The sequence below is a fragment of the Lupinus angustifolius genome, chromosome LG04 (assembly GCF_001865875.1).
Source record: "Lupinus angustifolius cultivar Tanjil chromosome LG04, LupAngTanjil_v1.0, whole genome shotgun sequence".
Taxonomy (NCBI): Eukaryota; Viridiplantae; Streptophyta; class Magnoliopsida; order Fabales; family Fabaceae; genus Lupinus; species Lupinus angustifolius.
In genome coordinates, this window is record NC_032012.1 from 11630968 (window position 1) to 11636416 (window position 5449).

At 34.6% G+C, this 5449-nt stretch overlaps 1 pseudogene; it reads left to right on the plus strand.

The window, feature by feature from the left end:
• Positions 637–4618, plus strand: LOC109344840 (annotated as a pseudogene).

The following is a 5449-nucleotide window of genomic DNA, read 5'->3' on the forward strand; positions in this document are numbered from 1 at the left end:
ATGCTTGGTAGATTACTTTGGTAATGAAGAATTCAATACCGAATAAGATAATAATGTGTGTTATTTAAAAAGTTTTAATGACTTAAAATTTAAGTTTATTTTGTATTAAAATGTATTTTAAAATCATCAAACGAAACTAAGCCTCATTCTTGTACTGCACTAACATAGGAGAGGTTCCCAATTTTAAGAGCAACCATAATGGTTTTTCTTAACGGAATAAGAACATTCTTACTTTGTTCTCCACTATGTTGTTTTTATTTCCGTACTTTTGTTCTTAAATAAGAACAACTCTTGGTTGTTATTAACCAAAAGGAAAGTGAGGAGAAAAATAGATGTTGTGGGAAAAAAATGTAAATATTGTGGGACCCAAACAAGAATAGGAACGACTTTGTCTTTATGAGAAAAAAGTGGATATTATTCTTATTTCATGGAGAATTGTAGTAAATTATAAAAGGAGATAGTATATTGCATGAGACCTTGATTTTCACAGTGGTAAACAATACTTTCAATGTACACCACGTGTCAAATGAGGATTGGCCTAGGCCACAATCCATCTTTTAGTGCAGCATTATGTAATAATCTCTCTCTTATTTTCTATATAAACTGCATACCATGCATCCCGTATATCACCAAGTAAGCAATATCCAAAAGCAAATACACAGCAAATTAGTTTGTGAAGTAATGGCAAGCATTAAGGTAACATGTATGGTTTTGATGTGCATGGTTGTGGTGGGTGCACCCATTGCACATGCTACCATAACATGTGGACAGGTTGTTAGTGGCATAGCTCCATGCCTCACTTACCTGCAGTCCGGTGGAGCTGTTCCTGACTTCCTGTAACATGCTGCAATGGAGTCAAGGGACTCGTCTCGTTGGCTCAGAGCACCGCTGACAAACAAACCGCATGCAATTGCCTCAAATCCGATGCTTCTTCCACCCAATAAGATCTTGTGAATGCATCATCACTCTCTAGCAAATGCGGGGTCAATCCCCGTATAAGATTAGCACCTCCACCAAGTGTAATACGTATGTTATAAATAGAAGTCTTTTATCTTCATATTATAAATAGAAGTCTCTTATCTTCATATTTTTTTGCCCCAAGTTGAATGCGTTTTCATTCAACTTTTTCTTTCTCCTTCATATTTTCTGCCGATGCATTTTCGGCAAACATCTCCCCTTTTCTTTCTATGGTACTAAGAATTGGAACAGGTAGCCATATTGTGGGAATTTCGAGAACTGACACTGATAGTCAGTATTGAGGGAAAAGATTGGAACAGATAGCCATATTGTGGTCATTTTGAGAACAGATACTAGTAGTCAGTATTGTGGGAAGAGAATTAACATGGGTAGCCATATTGTGTGTATTTTGAGAATTGGACTGCTAGAGATATTGTGGGAATTTCGAGAATTGGCATTGGTAGTCATATTATAGTGGGTGTATTCGAGATTGGTTCTTATAGTGCAGTAAGTATTCGATAACAGAGATTTGAGCTATTTATCCTAAGGACAGCGTGGTTGATAATCTGCTTGCATATTTTTGGCAGTGTCACGAAACGTCTTAAAGAGAGCGACCTCTTCGTGACTCAGCCAGTATTATTTCATGCCATTTATAATTGTTGCAAGCTACGGTAACAACAATTTTTAAGACGTTTCTACTACAACGACATTCGTAGATAATATTAGTGGACCGAACAGCTAGGAACTGAACAAACCATTTCGGTTTGATGGTACAAATTTTAAACGTTAGCAACATAAGATGAAATTTTTCTTCACTATAAGAAAAGTTGCACACATTTTGAAAATTAATGGCCTAATGTTGCTGGAGAAAGCTGAAAAAAAGAAAAAGGATAAACTAGCTATTAATATAGCTCTCTCGAATGAAAATGATTACTTTTATGAATTTCATTTTGAATGACTTGTCAGATGATCTCTATAATTACTACAACCCATATATGTCTGCCAAATTAATTTGGTATGCACTTGAAAAATAAAGAAATATGATAATGAGGAAGATAAAAAAAATACGATGTTACTACTACCTCAAGTATCAAATGACTGATAATAAATCAGTAGAGTCTCAGTCTTATGAGATACATAGAATTGCTCGTGAAATCATTTTTGATGATATGCCCTTAGAGAGTTAAACTCACAAAGCCCATGAATGTGTATTCATTGGGTATGCTGTAAAAAAACAAGGCGTACAAGTTTTACGACCTTAACGCAAAAGTAAACATTGAGTCTAACGATGTTGACTTCAATGAAGAGAAATTCCTTTTTAACTTGAGGAATAGTGGGGGCACATCAACTAGTCACATACTTGTGATTAGAGATAATTATAGAAAATGAAAGGTTTGAAACAGAACCTAGAAGAAGTAAGAGAGCAATAATTGTTAGAGAGTATAAACCTCATTATGTGGTCTATATATTTGAGGATAATCTATCAACTCTCCAAGAAGTTTTGACTTCTTTGGATGTTGATTTGTGGCGAGAAGCCATAAATAATGAGATGGAATATCTAGAGTCTAACAAGAAACAGACTACTTTAGCTCAATCCACTATGGATGTTGAGATTATAACACTAGCAACAACTAGTAAAGAAGCAAGTTGGTTGAGAAGCTTGTTTGCAAAGATTCCTCTATGGGAAAAACATATATCAGTTGTGCTGATCCATTGTGATAGTATCGCGACTATTGCAAAAATTAAGAACCGCTTCTATAATGGTAAGAAACGACAAATTCGTTGTAAGCACAACACCATTAGAGAGCTACTCTCTACAAGAGCTGTTAGAATGGATCATGTACACATTGAGAATAACATAGCATATCCTTTGACGAAAGGACTAGCTAGAGAGAAAGTCCATAATACTTCTATGAGTATGAGACTATTGCCCTTAGAACGAGGATCACTCATGATCGTAACTCGACCTAACTGACTGGAGATCCCAAGAAATATGTTCAATGGGTAATAACAAGTTGTGAAGTGATATGAGAATGAACATAATATAAAATAATGAGAAGCATGATTCCTGTAGTATATGTAAGGATAAGTTAAACTCTTAATGAGATTTATACTCCAATTGGAGTAGAGTATCTAGGCTACAGGAGTACTCTTGATAGACCCACCTATGTGAATGTGGAAGTGGGGGCCGCTTCTTATGAAATTTTGCGGCATAAATTTCTAGAGCGTTCACTATACTGGGATAGACGTGCATGACCTTTAACGCACGGGTTTTACAGAATACACCTTTGAAAAGGTTGTGTGGTTTGATGCCGGAGATAGAGTTCAAGACTACAAGTCACTCTAGTAAAATCTGGATCTTATTCACTAAGCAAAGGTTCAAGTCTCATGTCACCTTTGTTTATGCACAAACTTATTGAGACCACAAATATTCTCGGAAATCGTTTTTTAATTTTAAGTGGGGGATGTTTGAACTTGGTTGTGGGTGTGAAATCTAAAAAACTTTCAAGTCCCACATAGAAGAGTTTTGAAAGAAAACAACTCCCAAATCCCACATTGGAGAGACTAGGAACATGGAAAAAATCTCATGTTATAATAGAAGTTTCTTATCTTCATATTTTATTGCCCCAAGTTGAATGCGTTTTCATTCAACTTTTTCTTTCTCACTCATATTTTCCACCGATGCATTTCTCACAAACTTGTCCCCTTTCTTTCCGTGGTACTAAGAATTGGCACAGGTAGTCATATTGTAGGAATTTCGAGAACTGACACTGATAGTCAGTATTGACGGAAAAGAATTGGCACAAGTAGTCATATTGCGGATATTTCGAGAACTGACACTGGTAGTCAGTATTGTGGGAATATAATTGGCATGGGTAGTCATATTGTGGGTATTTCGAGAATTGACACTGTTAGTCATATTGTGAGAATTTCGAGAATTGACACTGGTAGCCATATTGTGGTAGGTGTATTCGAGATTGGTTCTTACGTTGCAGTAAGAATTCGATAACATACATATGGGCTGTTTTATCCTGGGGACGGTGTTGTTGATAGTCTGCTTGCATATTTTTGGCAGTGTCACGAAACGTCTTAAAGAGAGTGACCTGGTCGTGACCCAACCACTAAGTATTATTTCGTGTCATTTATCATTGTGGCAAGCTACCGTAACAACAATAGATATATATTACACTCTTAGTAATAATACCCATAAAAAATCATTAAAATTCGTAAAAGGGTTTTCATGAAATCACTCTGATGATACATACTATTCTCACAAGCCTAATACATGTATGCGCTTTTGCTAGCTAGTTACTGAAAATTTAGCCAATTAACAATATTAAACCTAAATTACTTCTGCCGAGCATAGATTATTTATGGTTAAAAATTTGGTAGTTAAATCACTTCATTTATTTATTGGTTTGTGCAATATTGCAGCAACAAGTTCTGAAGAGTTGATGTGGTCGGAAAGATTCAGGCACCATAGCAAATTTTAAGTGCAGGATACTATGTATGACAGTGTTGTAGTATTAATTAATGATCATAAAGGGAAGGGACGATGACTCCACTTATGCGAGTCTTCTCTTGTCAATGTGTCCCATAGTTTAATTTCATGACACTTTGGTCTAGTTATATCGTGTGTGAACCAATGTTTGATGTCTTACTTGGTTGTGGTTGTTGGGAAAAATATTTCTTATAAACTTTAATTGGTTGGAGACTTTATAATTAAATATGAATACTACTAAAGATGATGAATATACTACCATCATATAGCCAAGATTTTTCATGTTAAATCAACAAGAAGAATATAGATAAAACTAAAGCGGAAATGTAGCTTAATATATTCATTGAGAATATGGTGCATGAACTCTATACCATTCTTCATCATATATGCATCAACTCTATGTCCTTTGTCCTTGTATGTAAATGCATGTTCATAGTAGAACATGTAGGTTATTTGGCCTTTCAATTGTAGATCACTCTTATCCTTAGTTTCTCCTCTAATGGGACGATGATAATAACTTGATATGTTGTGGTTCATATTGTTTGTGTTTCACGTCTAGAATTGGGGACCATAACTTCTATTTATAAGACAAAAATTCCATTTCATTAAGGGTGATGCATTTTCAATTTTCTTATTTCTTATTTTTGTCCATCATAAAAATACAAATAAAACTTTAGATATCTACACAATAATTTTCATGACAATTATGTCTATAGTCATATACTTTACTTGAAGTAGATCACTTTAATTTGGCTACTTATAATAATGTCTCTAAATACATTTTAACAGTACATGTGTGACCCAAAATTCTTTACGGTGACATGAATAATTACATAGATTGTTATTCCATGCTACTTTACCTTAAATTTTCATAATTCTTCTATTGCTTATTCTATCAAAATTTGTGTTGAGCAGTCAAGATCATTTCTGCATTGAAATGTTTTCATTAAATAAGGGCAATGGTAAGTAATATTAATACTATTATCAGTG